Source organism: Nicotiana tabacum, chromosome 7 (assembly GCF_000715075.1).
Source record: "Nicotiana tabacum cultivar K326 chromosome 7, ASM71507v2, whole genome shotgun sequence".
Taxonomy (NCBI): Eukaryota; Viridiplantae; Streptophyta; class Magnoliopsida; order Solanales; family Solanaceae; genus Nicotiana; species Nicotiana tabacum.
The window spans coordinates 21,872,402-21,892,661 of record NC_134086.1 but is presented as its reverse complement, the minus strand read 5'-3'; the positions used below and the strand labels follow the sequence as shown (position 1 = coordinate 21,892,661).

The window sequence follows — 20,260 nt, the reverse complement described above, 5'->3', positions numbered from 1 at the left end:
TCGCGCGATAAAAATACCAAAATAACACCTAGAACAACGAATCAGACACCAAATCAAATAAAACTTAAAAATTTCTATTTTAATAACTGGACGTCTGAATCACGTCAAACCAACTCCGTTTTTCACCAAATTTTGCAGAAAAGTCATAAATATAGTAGTGAACCTATGCCAACCTCTGGAACTAAAATTCGGACGTGGTAGCAATAAAGTCAAATTTTGGTAAACTCTTTAAACCGTTAAAAATCAAATTTCTGACAAAATGCGATAACTCGAGTTAGGGACCTCCGAATTCAATTCCGAGCATGCGCCTAAGTCTCAAATCACCATACAGACCCACTAAGATCGTCAAAATATAGATTCGGGTCTATTTGCTCAAATGTTGACCGAATTCAACTCAAATGGATTTTTAAGGCACGAATTCACATTTTAATCAATTTTTCACAAAAAGGCCTTCCAGAAAAAGACATGAACCGCGTGCTCAAATCTAGATGACCTATCGGGTTATCACAACTATTTTAGCTAGTTTTGACTCTTGTGTTTTATTTATCCTAAAAAATGAAAAAACTAAAAAAAACATTTTACTTTGTTTCTCTTTTAGCATCTTTGTAATTATTCTACGTAACTAGTATTTTCATTTGGCTATTCAACTTTAAAGAAAGTCATAGAAAAAGAAGAAAAAAGATATATTTTTGGTTTATACAATTTTAGGGATTTTGAATTTCTCTGTCAAATAGTTTACTAGTGGTATTACGTCATTATCATCTTAGTTTTTACTTTTGACATCTTTCTCTGATTCTATAAAATAATATGATAATTTGTTAATGTGTAGGTGTATATCTCTATGTCACGACCCAAAATCCATTCGTCGTGATGACACCTAACTCAACTTGCTAGATAAGCCAATTAATAACTATTCAATTTGATAATATTAATAAGACAATTAAACAAAAAGAATTATCTAAAACTTATACATTCCCCAAGGACTGGTAGTACAAATCATGAGCTTGTAAGATTAGAATTTACAAAGGTGGTATAAACAGATTTTATGAATCTTAGGCTGCCATGAACAAGATGTAACTACAATTAGAACGCAGGTACGTCTTCAATTCCAGCTCCCGTCGATCACAACAACTCACATCTGCACACAAGGTGTAGAAGTATACGTAGTATCAGTACAACCGACCCTATGTACTGAGTAAGTAACAAACCTAACCTTAGGTTGAAAGAAATGATGAGCTGGAACATGGTCAGGTCCAACACCAATAACCAATAGCAATTCATAACAACGTAGAGCATATAAATAAGGAAGTATCTCGGAGCTAAAAGTGCTCAGCTTTTTCACAATTTTCTAAAAATAGTTCTGCTTTTCAAGAATATCAGTAAAAACTCAAATCCTTTAACGAAATTTTCGAAATATATGAGATAGTTTGAAAACTGTAATTTTTCCCAAAATATTTTCCATAATTAATAAGATGTTTAATTTTCTTTCCAAGTAGCAAGTGTGAAATAACTCTTTATGCTCACATATCAATGCGTATAAATAGTCACAAATGACGTGATACCGTACAACATGAGTAAAATGCATCTCTATGCCTGTATGTCAAGTGTGCATGTCAATGCGATGCAACTCAGTAATAAAACTATATGCATACTCTCAGAGTATCAATTCACTCACTCCTCCCAGTCACTCAATTCTTACAGTCACTCAGTTCTTACAGCCACTCAGTCCTCATAGCCACTCAATCCTCCCAATCACTCGGCACTCGCACTCGATAGGTACCTGCGCTCACTAAGTGTGTGTACAGACTCTGAAGGAGCTCCTTCAGCTCAAGCGCTATAACAAGCCAATCATGACATAAATTAGTGAAACATGTTGCAGTGTGCAGCCCGATCCATAAATATCCTCACAATCTGCCCTCACTTAGTCATCAGTCTCTCGGGCTCTCAATGTCATGAAACTAGCCCGAAAAAATGATATGATATACCAATAAATAATAACTGAGACTGATATGATATGATATGATATGATATGATATGATATGATATGATATGATATGATATGATATGATATGATATGATATGATATGATATGATATGATATGATATGATATGATATGATATGATATGATATGATATGATATGATATGATATGATATGATATGATATGATATGATATGATATGATATGATATGATATGATATGATATGATATGATATGATATGATATGATATGATATGATATGATATGATATGATATGATATGATATGATATGATATGATATGATATGATATGATATGATATGATATGATATGATATGATATGATATGATATGATATGATATGATATGATATGATATGATATGATATGATATGATATGATATGATATGATATGATATGATATGATATGATATGATATGATATGATATGATATGATATGATATGATATGATATGATATGATATGATATGATATGATATGATATGATATGATATGATATGATATGATATGATATGATATGATATGATATGATATGATATGATATGATATGATATGATATGATATGATATGATATGATATGATATGATATGATATGATATGATATGATATGATATGATATGATATGATATGATATGATATGATATGATATGATATGATATGATATGATATGATATGATATGATATGATATGATATGATATGATATGATATGATATGATATGATATGATATGATATGATATGATATGATATGATATGATATGATATGATATGATATGATATGATATGATATGATATGATATGATATGATATGATATGATATGATATGATATGATATGATATGATATGATATGATATGATATGATATGATATGATATGATATGATATGATATGATATGATATGATATGATATGATATGATATGATATGATATGATATGATATGATATGATATGATATGATATGATATGATATGATATGATATGATATGATATGATATGATATGATATGATATGATATGATATGATATGATATGATATGATATGATATGATATGATATGATATGATATGATATGATATGATATGATATGATATGATATGATATGATATGATATGATATGATATGATATGATATGATATGATATGATATGATATGATATGATATGATATGATATGATATGATATGATATGATATGATATGATATGATATGATATGATATGATATGATATGATATGATATGATATGATATGATATGATATGATATGATATGATATGATATGATATGATATGATATGATATGATATGATATGATATGATATGATATGATATGATATGATATGATATGATATGATATGATATGATATGATATGATATGATATGATATGATATGATATGATATGATATGATATGATATGATATGATATGATATGATATGATATGATATGATATGATATGATATGATATGATATGATATGATATGATATGATATGATATGATATGATATGATATGATATGATATGATATGATATGATATGATATGATATGATATGATATGATATGATATGATATGATATGATATGATATGATATGATATGATATGATATGATATGATATGATATGATATGATATGATATGATATGATATGATATGATATGATATGATATGATATGATATGATATGATATGATATGATATGATATGATATGATATGATATGATATGATATGATATGATATGATATGATATGATATGATATGATATGATATGATATGATATGATATGATATGATATGATATGATATGATATGATATGATATGATATGATATGATATGATATGATATGATATGATATGATATGATATGATATGATATGATATGATATGATATGATATGATATGATATGATATGATATGATATGATATGATATGATATGATATGATATGATATGATATGATATGATATGATATGATATGATATGATATGATATGATATGATATGATATGATATGATATGATATGATATGATATGATATGATATGATATGATATGATATGATATGATATGATATGATATGATATGATATGATATGATATGATATGATATGATATGATATGATATGATATGATATGATATGATATGATATGATATGATATGATATGATATGATATGATATGATATGATATGATATGATATGATATGATATGATATGATATGATATGATATGATATGATATGATATGATATGATATGATATGATATGATATGATATGATATGATATGATATGATATGATATGATATGATATGATATGATATGATATGATATGATATGATATGATATGATATGATATGATATGATATGATATGATATGATATGATATGATATGATATGATATGATATGATATGATATGATATGATATGATATGATATGATATGATATGATATGATATGATATGATATGATATGATATGATATGATATGATATGATATGATATGATATGATATGATATGATATGGTAAAAACACAGATATCAACAAAATATGGCCACTAAACAGTGCCATAAAAACAACAAAGTCACCTGTAGAAACTCACCACATCATAAGCACCCAAAGAACCAATCTTATCCATTACCATGATGATCCAACCTACTACAAAGCTGTCCTATTTCTCCGAGTTGCTTCTGAATTACCTTCAAATTGATACTTCTCCTCGCCATAATACCATAATCCTTAACCAAAACTCACCACACGAGACCCTACCATAAAACCACAATGCCCTAAGGCTCATAAGCTGTTGAATGCTCTCTTAAGCACCCCAAAAGTACCAGAACCGAGATATCACTCTGAAGAGTCCTTCTGTGAATTTAAAGCTATTAATTTTACCTTCCTGATATTGAATGTAGGATCCATAACGATATAGAAATACTGCGAGTCTAGACACCATCCAATGAGAAATCTCAGACCCTAGCCATATACAAATCTTGAAAATTTTCAATTGCTACATTAAATCTTGAATCCATTAAGACCATTCTCAAGAGTCTTCCACTCTGCCCAAATCTCAACTAAAAATTGACCAAACGAACCGAACGACCTGTGCCCATTAGCATAACAACAACCAAGAAAGTAATCCACACTCCTAAGCAATCGGGTGAACCCCTACTTCATGCACACTACATCCTTTACGAATAACAACTCAATCATTCAATATTTCCCATATACCTAACAAACATAATACAACCCGTATCAAGAAATTTCTTTACTCGAGTTATCCTCGATCTCAACCTTTACAAGTCATAACTAATTCACAAATACACCTCAAACTGAAACCATTACTACACATAACCATGCAATCAATTCGTCAATAGCATACTCCTCCACTTGGCTCAAAGCCATGGAATTAACCACCTGATAACTCACAATAACCATACTCCATTACTCTCATAATACCGCAGTGAGATTCAACTCAATCTTTCATAAGATCATGTAACACAAACCATATAATGCCTTAAATCATATGCTAAGCATGCATTCACCCTCGTGACAGTAGCAAGTGCGAAATACCTCTCTATGCCCACATATCAATGTGAATAAAAACTCACGAATGACGTGATACCGTACAACATGAGGAAAATGCATCTCTACGCATGTATGTCATGTGCATGTAGAATGCGATGTAACTCAGCAATAAGACCATATGCATACTCTCAGAGTATCAATTCACTCAGTCCTCCTAGTCACTCAATTCTCACAGTCACCTAGTTCTCACAGCCACTCAGTCCTCACTGCCACTCAATCCTGCCAATCACTCGGCACTCGGCACTCGACACTCGCACTCGATAGTTATCTGTGCTCACTTGGGGTGTGTACAGACTCTGGAAGGGCTCATCCAACCCAAGCGCTATAACAAGCCAATCATGGCATAAATTAGTGAAACGTGCTGCGGTGTGCAGCCCGATCCCATAAATATCCTCACCATCAGGCCCTCGGCCTCATTGAGTCATCAATATCTCTAGTCTCTCGGGCTCTCAATATCATGAAACTATCCCGACAACAATGATATGATGTATCAATAAATAACAGCTGAGAATGAGATATGATATGAATGCATGAATATGACTAAGTACGAAATATCAATGAAAATCAGTGAGATGCCAACAAGAAACGACCACTAGGGGTCCCAAAAGTACCAGCATAAAGCCTAAACATGATATCTTGTATGATTGACAGCCTAGTTACTTTATCATATGGTGAAAACACAGATATCAACAAAATAGGGCCACTAAACAGTGCCATAAAATTAGTAGTGCAATTCATAGGGTGCACGCCCACACGCCCGTCACCTAGTATGTGCGTCACCTCATCTTCAATAACATAGAATGTAATTTGGTGTTTCATACCCTCAGCACTAAGTTAAGAAGAGTTACTTACCTCGAACAAGCCAATTCCAATACCGAGCAAGCCAAGTGATGCTCCAAAAATGTCATCCCGAGCATTCCGACTCGAACGACTCGAAACTAACCAAAAACAACTCCAATACATCAAACAGTTCTAAAGGAACCAATCATTTGTTCAATGTGGTACCATTTATGCTTGAAGAAACGACATCGAAACATAAGAAAAACGAGCACCGCATAACCCAATTCTATCCAAAACTCACCCGAGCCCCTCGGGACACCGTACGAACATAACAACAAGTCCCATAACATAACACGTACTTACTCGAGGCCTCAAATCACGCATAACAACATCAAAATGACGAAACACACCTCAAATAAAAATTAATGAACTTTTGTACTTTTAACTTCCAAAAACTCGCGCCGAAGCATATCAAATCAACTCGGAATGAACTCAAATTTTGCACACAAGTCCTAATACATCATACGGAGCTACTCATGCCCTAAAACAACCGAGCTAAGTCAAAATGCTCAAAACGACCGGTCAGGTCGTTACACTCTAACTAATTAGTTTCTTTACCTTATGATTTTTTTCTATTTTAAATAAAAAGAAAGTCAAAAGTAAAAATAAAAGGTTCTACCTTATCTTAATTATAACGAATACCCTTCCCAACGAAGTGCATGGGAACTTTCTGTTGCTTGGCCAACAAATTCATTGCACAGGGGGGCCGCACGGATTTGGGGAGTTTTCTATGAGACCGGAACTAAAATGTGGTTCTTTTGGACTCAAAGAACAAAAATATGTGAAAAAAGCATAGTGACCAAAATATATATATAGGATCTTTTTTAAAGACGTTATATTTTAACGGCCGTTTGGCCAGTTATGTATTGTGTCTTTTAAAAAGACGCTATATTTGAATTTAAAAAAGTGGGAAACTATTGCGCCTTTTGTTAAGACTTTATATATATAATATCTTAACAGAAGATGATATACATGTCACAACCCAACCTCGGGACGCGCGACCGACGCTCAATCGAGTGAATCCAACTGAGCAAGCCTTTTTAAACACTTTTTACCCAACTCAATATGATTAAGGAAACCATGCTTTCATTTATTTAGACAGTAGGAAAGACCATACATTCCACATTGTTAGTTCATTTTGTATCACAACCTTAAACTATGGTTAAGTTTCCAAGATTTCGTACAGTTACAATTTAGAGAAAAACAAGAGTTTCGAATTACAACATAGTCTAGGGACCCATCCAACCCCCGTACGTAACCCACGCAAACATCAATGGAGCCTCTAAGGATATAAAAGACAGTTATGATAACGCCAGCAACAAGGCCCCAGTTATACCTCAAAAGTGGAAATTTTATAACAAAAGGTGTATAGCATAACCCCTGATGGAAAGGGGCTCGCCAAGACTTCTAAGAGGAGAATACTCCGCTACATGCAATCAGCACTATCCTCTATAGAACCACCTACATTCATTCAAAAATGTAGCGCCCCAGCAAAGGGGACGTTAGTACCATGGAATAGTACTAGTATGTATAACTAAACACCTTCTTATTAGAAAGAACTATCATATAAGAATAAAGAAATCACAAGGGACAATCAAAAGCTTTAACTAAACACCACATAATCAAATAAAAGAATCATATAACTTTCACATAATTTCCATAGCTTTAGTTTGGGGCATTTAATATTGTTCATCATCATTCAAAATACCACTGCTTTCTTGAGTGGAGTCCGATCACGACCCGATCGGCTAGGTTGCCTCATTTGACACATGTACCTCAATCACAATCTCATTCTCACTTTTCAGAATTCAATATCAGCACAATACTACCATTTGTGCGGCATGGCGTCCGATCGGCAAGGCTGCCTTACCAAGACGTTGTTCCTTTCTCATTAATCAACTCATTCCAATCATTAATTCATATATATTAATTCATAGGCACCTAGGGCCACAACTATCACATCATTTCCACTTTCAATGTTAACCTTGCAATTTAGGATCATAGGCACATACAAAAGCAATTCATGTTGTCAGCATAGGTAAGATTTCACATAGTTTGCATGACAATCTCAACTTTAATCTTGACGTGAAGTCTAGGCATTCCAACACATGGTTCATATTCTTCGCACATCTTTAAATATCTAGAATAGTACATTGCACACATTGAGGCACACCTTTCGCACATCTTTAAATATCTAAAATATCCAGAATAGTACATTGCACACATTAAGGCACACCCTTTATGTGTGTGTATATATATATATAATTTCAAAACCAATTCATGTGAAATAACAATCAATACATCAATCAAATTTTAGTCTTACCACATTTTTATAAACACCAACGGAGCTCAATTTCTAAGAAGAGGGGGTTTTAGCCATACATACCTCGATAGAGCTTTCCTTAAATTCTTACAAAATTCCGGAACTCTTAGCAACTTTGATCTATTTTATGATAATTACAAGACGAGCCAAGAATTAGAGACATGATTAATATTCTAGCTCATTTGAGTATATTATATAGCACTAAGTGTGCATTGTGATTTTAGGACCCTCTTGTGAGAGATTTTTTTCATCTTACACCCCAATTGTTATATTTTTAACTCACAATCTCCCCATACCCTATTATCATTTGTGCATGCAAGATAATCAATCCCTATACCCATGAACCCACTTGTTAATCACATATTTTAATAGAAATTTTGAAACTATATATTAGGGCACAAGTTCCTACCTCTTAGGATGAAGGCCTAGAAAATTTTACTTGAAAGTCTTCAAAGATTTGGGCAAGGATTGTAGTGACTCGGTGAGAGTTAGTTTCTCCTTCTAGAACTCCCTCTCTCACACTATTTGCAGTAAAATAACATAAAAGGGGTCTTGGGATGGGGTCAGGTTTTAAAAGTTAGAAAATAGGAGCCCCGACACAATTTACGATCGCATATGCGATCACATAATTGACATGCAGCCCGCAAAAGGGACCGCAAAATGGCCCCAAAACATGAACAAACTACTCGAGTATGCGACAAGAATGCGGTCTGCATACCTGTTCTGTGGTCGCATAATGCACCGCAAAACTGCCCATTGCAAAATTCCAAGGAGATTATGTGATGACTATGCGGCCCGCATATTGATTATATGATCGTACAATTGGCCGCATAGTTGGCCGCATAGTTGGCCTCAAAATTAATCATCAAACTGCCTCACTCTGCGGTGACTATGCGGTCTGCATAGCAATTATGTGACCGCATAATGGACCGCAGAAATGTGCTCCTCTGAAAAACATTATTTCTTAACCTTTTAATGCACAGACCAACCAAAGGGCCCGAACCGTGGCGAGCTTGCTCGCTGCGAAGAATTTTACAAATTTCTAACATATATTCCTTACATGGCACTATGAGATTTCGAGTGTTGAGTAGAAATTTTATGGGGTCTTACATCCTCCCCCACTTAAGATCATTCGTCCTCGAATGAGGATCAAGGTTCACTCATTAGCAATCCTTATGCAACTTCAGCTTTTTCCATCATGAAACATATCAACAGCCCCAAATTTGGCTAACTCCCTAAATTTCCAAAAATTTCGCCAGAGATTCCTATGTAACTAGGCCTATCCACCTCTCAGAGAGCCCCAAAAACATATCCTAATAGCATATACACAATCTATAGACACAACATAACTCTTAACGACACCAACCATGGCCGCATAGACAACATACAACCAAAACAGAACAGCTTTACATAGACCAAACTAAAGGATACAAAGTTCACATGAACCAAATTCATAAAAGCTATTACATGGCTATACAAACAAATGTGGGTACTTACTTTTCATTTTTTCCTCTGCTTCCCAAGTGGCTTCCTCAACCTGTTGGTTCCGCCATAACACTTTTACGGAGGCAATTTCCTTACTTCTCAATTTTCGCACTTGCTTGTCAAGAATGACAACTGGAACTTCTTCATATGACAGTTCGTCATTAACCTCAATAGTTTCAACCAGCACAATAGTGGACGAATCTCCCACTACCTTCTTCAACTTAGACACATGGAAGAATGGGTGTACCAATGACATCTCGGATGGTAGCTCGAGCTTGTACGCCACCTAACCAATCCTCTGAATGATTTTGTATGGTCCGACATACCTCGGAATCAATTTTCCTTTCTTTCAAAACCGCATGATATCCTTCATAGGGGAAACCTTCAAAAATACCCGATCATCTTCTTTGAACTATAAATCTCTGGGACGAATGTCTGAATAAGACTTTTGGCGACTCTGAGCAGTTTTTAACCTTTTCATGATAATCTTGACTTTCTCCATAGCCTGATGCACAAGGTTCGGCCCTATCAATTCAGCTTCTCCAACTTCGAACCACCCAATGGGAGATCTACATCTCCTACCATACAATGCTTCAAATTGTGCCATCTGGATACTAGTGTTGCTATAAGCAAACTATATGAGTGGCAAATGATCATCTTGGCTACCTTTGAAATCAAGAACTCAAGCATGCAATATGTCCTCAAGCACCTGAATAGTCAGCTCTGCTTGCTCGTCGGTTTGAGGATGAATAGCTATACTAATATTTACATGCATACCCAAACCTTGCTGAAATTTCTTCCAAAAGTTGGTCGTGAACTAAGCCATCGATTTGAAATGATTGAAACTGGAGTGTCATGCAACCTGATTATTTCTCTGATATACAACTGAGCATACTGTTCCACTGTATCAGTAGATTTGACTGGCAAGAAGTGTGCTGATTTCGTGAGTCGATCCACGATCACCCAAATTGAGTCGAACTTGCGCGGAGTGCGCGGTAATCCCACCACAAAATCCATGTTGATCATTTCCCATTTCCACAACGGAATTTCTATGTTTTGAGCCAATCCACCGAGTCTTTGATGTTCGGCTTTCACTTGTTGATAGTTCGGACATCTAGCCACAAGTCCGCCACATCCCTCTTCATGTTGTTCCACCAATAAACTTCCTTGAGATCATGATACATTTTTGTAGAACCGGGGAGCACGGAATACCTGGAAGTGTGAGATTCTGCCATGATCCTTTCCCAAAGACCGTCAATATCTGGAACACATAGGCGGCCCTTGTACCGTAGGGTACCATCATCCATGCCAAAGGAAAAAGTTGTGGTCTTGTGTTTATGTATCCCCTCTTTTACTTGTGCTAACAATAGATCGTTGAATTGCTTCTCTTTCACTTCCGCCACAAGCAATGATTCAACCCTATTTTGCATGATCACTCACCATTCGATGGAGTCAGCAAGACGAACTCCTAAACTAACCAACTAGTGAACCTCCCTGTCCAACGGCCTCTGATACGCCTTCAAATGAGCCAAACTTCCCATAGATTTTCGACTAAGAGCATCCGCCACGACATTGGCCTTTCCCGGGTGATAGAGAATATCAATGTCATAGTCCTTGAGCAATGCGAGCCATCTTGTCTGTCTCAGATTCAACTCCTTTTGCTTGAAAATATATTGAAGGCTCTTGTGGTCCATAAAAACATCCACATGGACCCTATACAAATAATTTCGCCAAATCTTTAGCGCAAACACCACTGCCGCAAACTCTAAGTCATGGGTTGAATAGTTGTTTTCATGATTCTTGAGTTGCCTAGAAGAGTAGTCTATAACCTTGCCATGTTGCATTAGCACACACCCAAGCCTGATCCTTGAAGCATCGCAATACACCACAAATTCCTCTGTACCCTCTAGTAGGGTTAATACCGGTGCTATAGTCAATCTTGATTTCAATTCCTGGAAACTCATTTCACAAGTGTCGGACCACTGGAACTTAATTGCTTTCTACGTCAATTTAGTCAATGGAGAGGCAAGAGTAGAAAATCCCTCCACAAATCTTCTGTAGTACCCGGCCAAACCCAAGAAACTACGAATCTCTATTGGAGTGATAGGTCTAGGCCAATTCTTCACTGCTACAATCTTTTGAGGATCAACCATAATTCCTTCCTTGTAGACGCCATGACCCAAGAACGCGATGGATTCAAGCCAAAGTTCACATTTTTAAATTTCGCATACAATTAGTGCTGCTGAAGAGTCTGCAGAACTGCCCTGAGATGGTCAGCATGATCCTTTCGACTTCGGGAATACACAAGAATATCGTCAATGAACACTATCACTAAGGAGTCTAGAAAAGGCTTGAAGACTCGATTCATAAGATCCATGAAAGTTGTCGGGGCATTTGTTAGCCCAAAAGACATCACCAGAAATTCAAAGTGCCCATACCGAGTCTTGAAAGCTTTTTTTTGAATATCCTGCTCCTTTATCTTCAATTGATGATACCCGGATCGCAAGTCAATTTTTGAGAAACACGTAGCACCTTGCAATTGATCAAATAAATCATTTATCCTTGGTAGAGGGTATTTATTTTATTGTGACTTTGTTAAGTTGCCGGTAGTTAATACACATCCGTAGCGACCCATCTTTCTTCCTTACAAACAAAATCAGTGCGCCCTATGGTGACATACTCAGCCGGATAAAGCCCTTCTCTAGCAAATCCTTCAATTGTTCCTTTAGCTCTTTCAGTTCTGCCGGCGCCATTCTATACGGTGGAATTGATATAGGTTGCATGCTTGGCATCACGTCGATCCCAAAACCCTATCTGGTGGGATACCAGGGAGCTCATCTGGAAAGACATCCAGAAATTCATTGACAACTAGTACGGACTCAAGGCTAGGTGGTTCATCATCGGTGTCCGTAACCCGAACTAAATGACAGATACACCCTTTCTTGATCATCTTCGTGGCCTTAAGGTAAGAAATAAACCGACCTTTAGGCACTACATTATCTCCCTTCCATTCAACAACGGGCTCATTAGGAAACTCAAGCCTCATAGTTCTAGTCCAACAATCAAGTTTGTCAAAACATGAATAAAGCCAATCCATTCCCATTATTACATCAAAATCGACCATCCCTAATTCAATAAGATCGACCATGGTATCCCTAACATGCACCGTAACAACACACCCTCTATAAACTCGAGCAGCCATAATAGACTCACAAACTAGAGTAGACATCGAAAATGGCTCATGAAGTTGATCTGGTTCTATCCCAAACTCCATAGCAACAAAAGGGGTAACATAGGACAAGGTGGAACCGAGGTCAATAAGTGCATACACATCACGAGATTGGACAGTTAGAATACCTGTAACAAAGCCTCTGCAGTCGGTGACCACTAATAGAATAGAACCAGTTGGGTCCTCCCGAACTCTGCGCACCACCCCTAGCTGCACCATGCCCTATGGGTGCTAGGGTACCTCGAGCTGGAGAGGGGGCTGAAGATATAGCAGTTGCTGGGTGTGTTGTGCCCCTACTCGCTCCCTAGCGAGATACACGACAATGCCTGTGAATATGGCCCCTCATCCCGCATCCATAGCATACGGGTAACTCCAAGTAGCAAATCCCTGAGTGCATCTTCCCGCACCTAAGGCACGGGGACCTCTGTTGCTGCTGGGATCTCTCTCATGACCGACCTCGCTAGTGGGATTCCTTGTTGCCCTGACCGGGCCTAAAACGAGTCCACTGCTGCTGCTGGTTGGGCCTTGATAGCGGTGCACTGGCTGAAGACTGTGCAACAGACTGGGACGGCCCTGATGATCCTCTCCTGAAAGCTGATCTTTCCCCACCTAGTGACTGTCTCATGTTGCCCGTAAACTGGGCCTTGCTGTTACCCTCACTCTCCATTTTGTTCTTTAGTTTACGGTTCTATGTGGCATGAATTCCACCATCTTCCCATAATTCATGTCAGAATTAAAAGCAATTTTAGAAGCCTCATTAATAGTTAAAGGATTAAGGCCCTGAACAAACTGGCGCACCCTGGCCTCCATTATGGGCAACATGTGAATGGCATACATGGACAAGCGAGCCAACTCTATGTGGTACTCCCACACACTTCTGCTACCTTGCTTTAGATTCTCAAACTCTGCTGCACGGGCTGCCCTTGTCTCAGCAGGCAGGAAATGATCTATAAAGGCATCGCCAAACTCGCTCCACCTCGCTGGAGGGTTCCCCTCCTCACGAGAATCTTCCCACAACTCAAACCTCGAATAGGCCACCCCTTTCAAACGGTAGGAAGCCAACTCTACTCCCTCCGTTTTAGTTGCACGCATAACCCTTAGGGTCTTGTGTATCTCATCAATAAAATCCTTGTTGTCCTTTTCTGGATTTGCTCCTGTAAACACTAGAGGGTCTATTTGAAGAAATTTGTTCACCCTGGTACTGGTGGAATCCCCTTGCTGGCCAGACGAACTTGGTGTAACATTTGACCTCTGGGCTTGAGAGGCCACTAGCTGAGTCAACATCTGAATAGCTCCCCTAAGATCCCCATCAGAGTTACCAGAACCGGAAGTTAGGGCTGGAGGCGGAACAGGAATATCAATGGGAGGGATAATAGCAACCTTAGCAGATGTAGGAACTAGTGCAGTAGAACCAGGCAATGTGGTAGTCGGGGAAATGTCCTTACCCCTCGGGTTCTCACTCGCATCATCAATTATGGAATCGACTGCCGCTCCCAGGGCAGCATTGGCTCCTTAGCCAGTTCTAGCTTTCTTCTTTGGTGCCACGTACTGAAAATTGAAGAAATGAACTAGTTAGAGGAGGAATAGTTTCATAATTGCCGCACGATCCAGAATATCAAAGAAGGGTGTTATTCCTAAATGCCCAAGTAGCATCCAACTTATAGATGTGGTCGACTACACACCAATAAGAAAGACTCTACTAGATACGGCTCCGAGACATCCTAGGACACTTTAAAACCTTAGGCTCAGATATCAAGTTTGTCATGCCCCAACCTCGAGAGGCACAACCGGTGCTCAATCGAGTGAATTGAACTGAGCAAGCCTTTTTAAACACTTTCTACCCAACTCAATATGATTAAGAAAACCATGCTTTTGTTTATTTAGACAGTAGGAAAGATCATACATTCAATATTGTTAGTTCATTTTATATCACAACCTTAACTATGGTTAAGTTTCCAAGATTTCGTACAGTTACAATTTAGAGAAAACAAGAGTTTAGCATTACAACATAGTCTAGGGACCCATCTAACCCCCGTACATAACCCACACAAATATCTACAGAGCCTCAAAGGATAAAAAAGACAATTATGATAACGCCGGCACACGGCTATACCACAAAAGTGGAAATTTTATAACAAAAGGTGTATAACATAACCCCTGAAGGAAAGGGGCTCACCAAGACTTCTGAGAGGAGAATACTCCGCTATCTGCGATCGACACTGTCCGCTATAGAACCACCTATATTCATTCAAAAATGTAGCGCCCCCAACAAAAAGGGATGTTAGTACCATGGAATAGTACTAGTATGTATAACTAAACATCTTCTTATTAGAAAGAACTATCATACAAGAACAAGGAAATCACAAGAGACAATCAAAAGCTTTAACCGAATACCACATCATCAAATAAAAGAATCATATAACTTTCACACAATTTCCATAGCTTTAGTTTGGGGCATTTAATACTGTTCATCATCATTCACAATACCACCGCTTTTTTGAGCTGAGTCCGATCACGACCCAATCAGCTAGGTCGCCTTATTTGAGACATGTACCTCAATCACAATCTTATTCTCACTTTCCGATATTCAATATATGCACAATACCACCATGTGTGCGGCATGACATCCGATCACGGCCCGATCAACTAGGCCGTCTTACCAAGACGTTGTTCCTTTCTCATTAATCATCTCATTTCAATCTTTATTTCACATATATCAATTCATAGGTACTTAGGGCCACAATTATCACATCCACTTTCAATGTTAACCTTGCAATTTAGGATCATAGGCACATACAAAAGCAATTCAAGTTGTAGGCATAGGTAAGATTTCACATAGTTGGCATGGCAATCTCAGCTTTAATCTTGACGTGAAGTCTAGGCATTCCAACATATGGTTCATATTCTTCGCACATCTTTAAATATCTAGAATAGTATATTGCACATATTGAGGCACACCTTTCATGTATATATATATATATATATATATAATTTTAAAACCAATTCATGTGAAATAACAATCAATACATTAATCAAATTTTAGTCTTACCACATTTTCATAAACACCAATGGAGCTCAATTTCTAAGAAGATGGGGTTTTAGCCATACATACCTCGATGGAGCTTTCCTTAAACTCTTACAAAATTCCGGAACTCTTAGCAACTTTGATCTATTTTATGAGAACTACAAGATGAACCAAAAATTAGAGACATGATTAATATTTTAGCTCATTTGAATATATTATCAAGCACTAAGTGTGCATAGTGATTTTAGGACCCTTTGAGAGATTTTTATTATCTTACACCCTAATTGCTATATTTTAAACTTACAATCTCCCCATACCCTATTATCATTTGTGCACGCAAGATAATCAATCCTTATACCCATGAACCCACTTGTTAATCACATATTTTAATAGAAATTTCGAAACCATAGATTAGGGCACAAGTTCTTACCTCTTAGGATGAAGGCCTAGCAAATTTTACTTGAAAGTCTTTAAAGATTTGGGCAAGGATTGTAGTGACTCGGTGAGAGTTAGTTTCTCCCCCCAGAACTCCCTCTCACTCTATTTGCAGTAAAATAGCATAAAAGGGGTCTAATGGGGTATTTTTAATGGGATGGGGTCGCATTTTAAAAGTTAGAAAATAGGAGCCCCGACACAATCTACGATCGCATAATTGACATGCGGCCCGCAAAAGGGACTGCAAAATGGCCCCCAAAACATGAACAAACTTCCCGAGTATGCGACAAGAATGTTGTCTGCATACCTATTCTGCGGTCACAAAATGCACCGCAAAACTGCCCCTAGCAAAATTCCAAGGAGATTATTCGATGACTATACGACCCCACATATTGATTATGCGATCATACAATTGGCCGCATAGTTGACTTCAAAATTAATCATCAAACTGCCTCACTCTGCGACAACTATGCGGACCGCATAATGGACCGCAGAAATGCGCTCTTCTAAAAAATATTATTTCTTAAGCTTTTAATGCACAGATCAATCCAAAGGGTCCAAAGCGCGGCGAGCTTGTTTGCCACGAAGAATTTTACAAATTTCTTGTCACGACCCAAACCGATGGGCCATGACAAGCACTTAGTACCTTACTCAACTGAGTACCACCGTAACGTATCTTTCTTATTACATCAGCATATACACTTGATATACGGGCCTAATATGCCAACATGATCTTTTATAAATATGAAACATAGACCGACAAGGCCGCACAATCTTTCACGTACACGACATATGTCTACAAGTCTCTAAGAGTACATAAATGTCATAAAGGTCGGGACAGAGTCCCGCCATACCAAACAATATACGTCTAAATCATACTAACCAAACGAGCAACTCCGAAGCAAATGAAGCGCACCAACATCTTCCGCTGAGCTGATAGCCTACTTGGAGGGCTTTCGACCTATCTATCGGGACCTGCAGGCATGAAACACAGCATCCCCAGGCAAAAGAGATGTTAGTACAAATAATGTACCGAGTATGTAAGGCACATAAATAAGTACATAAGAGACATTGAAGAAATATAGAGTACATGACTCAACTTGTAAGTCTGAATAACTTTTTAAATCATAAATTACCTTTAGCGTCATGCATATGCATATGAATGTCATGTCGTGCATAGGTACATGTTTCATAAGATCATCAGCCTCTGAGGGCATCCCATCATATCATATCGGCCACTGTGGGCAAAATTATCATCGTATATTAGCTGATCAGGTGATGGTGCATATATAACCCCATAACCTTTCCCATATCTCATATACATATATATACATACATATATACGCGTATATAACGCCGTTTGAATCATATTTCAACTACTGTGGGCAACATCATTATCATATATCAGCTGATCAAGTGGTGGTGCGTATATAACCCCATAACCTTTTTTCATATCTCATATACATATATTTACATATATACGTGTATATAACGTCATCTGGTCATGGGTCAATGCACATGAATGCAATGCATGAAAAGTACGTTAATAAAATCTTCGGAATTTCATAAGACCATTTTTGTCTTTGAGCAATATCATAAAGTTAACTTTTTTTTCTCAACTTTCATATTTTTCTAAGACCCATGAACAGATGATAAAATATTACGACACATGAAAATTTAGGCACATAGATATCTCTAATACTTCAATAAATAGAGTCATTTATGGAATTTGTACATTTGCACGTTTCGTTCGTATCGTATAGATCATGCAAAAAGAAAGAAGGGATAGCCTTAACATACCTGAGCCGATTCTCTTAACAATTCCTCTAACCCACGTCTTTGTGATAACATGTAACAACAGATCGGAGTAGGAAAAAATCCGTATGATATTCTTGGGAAAGATTGCACCGTACTTCCTCAGAATTGCAAAATCTCACGTTGCTACAATACAATCTCGTATGACTTGTTGAAGGAATTACGTTACTAAAATGATATATCTCTTTGTATATATCTCTCTTTGCTATTTCATATAGCAGTGACGTTAATGAACATCACTTTGCTATTTCATATAGTAGTCACGTTAATGAACCTCTGCTATTTCATATATTAGTTATGTTCATGAACCTCTCTTTAATGAATTGGAGAAGTAATATTTAGGTTAGCCCCACTTCATAAGATGACTAAGCCACCAAAAAGAATTCTCTTTATGCCACCTAATTAAGGATCTAAGAGTCATCAAATAGAGAAAGGATTGCTGCCACGTATTTGGGTGATGAGTAATTATTAAATTTTTATCCAATTATTAGTTAACCGGGTAATATCTCATTATCCCGTAATTAACCAATTACCTACATAATTTAAAAATTACCCCAAATTACTAAAATTTTATTTAAAATACTTCATATATACTTTATATGTTATACTACCGTGGTCATATGGTACCTTGCATGGTACTAGTTCATAATTATCGCGTATTATCGTTCGACCCGTATTTTATTCCAAATTGGCCACTTTTAATGAAATTCATTTTCTTCGACTTGCTTCCTCTCTCACCTTTACGAATTTACTAATCACTTGTGAAATAGCATAATCCTTATAACCTCCAAATAATCTTTTACTTGGACTAATGTCAATTACTTTACGATAAAGTCCACGTTTAATACTTCAAGGTGCAACATCATCGTAACTTAATACTGCGAGCGTGACATCACCGTAATGTAATACTGCAAGGCACGACATCATCGTAATATAATACTGTGGAACGTGATATCGACGTAATATTGCGGGCCGTAACATTATTCCCTCCTTTGGAACATTCATCCTCGAATGTTGACTGATGCACTTATTATTTTCACAACTTATATCTTCTGAATACTTTAGAACTTGCCTTGCCATCTTGGTGATTGTTCTGTGAATAAGTCCAAAATCCAGGGCATCCCACCCCCACCACTATCATAATTGGCCTATTATCTGATTTATTACATGTTTTAACCTATTATGCATTTTAGCTTTTATAACCACTTTTAATTATTTTAGGAAGATTAAACATTATTTAAAACACGCCTTGAACCACACCACATGAAATGCACCCGCGATTCGCGACACGTTCTATTTAACGTTGTTGAGAATTGAAATTGGGTCACATGAAATGCACACCCGAATTTAATAAATAAAGGAAATCAATTTAAATAGCGCTCCTAAAACAACTATGAAATTTCAAATTAATAACAATATTTGCGAGGGCCATAAAAAATTCAATTGATGGCACACCTCAATTTTTAAAAGAGTTAGTATTAATTACATGAGGGTCATGGGTTATCTAATGAAAATGGCACACCTCAAATTTTCTATAAAAGCTAGC

At 36.8% G+C, this 20,260-nt stretch overlaps 1 long non-coding RNA gene across 1 annotated transcript; it reads right to left on the bottom strand.

The window, feature by feature from the left end:
• Window positions 1-16,591: 16,591 nt before the first annotated feature.
• Window positions 16,592-19,184, bottom strand: LOC142182514 (uncharacterized). The gene is made up of 3 exons (XR_012711321.1): window positions 18,700-19,184; window positions 18,036-18,137; window positions 16,592-17,874 (listed from the first exon to the last, which is right to left on the bottom strand). It is a non-coding gene; the product is annotated as an uncharacterized LOC142182514 (long non-coding RNA).
• Window positions 19,185-20,260: the final 1,076 nt, after the last annotated feature.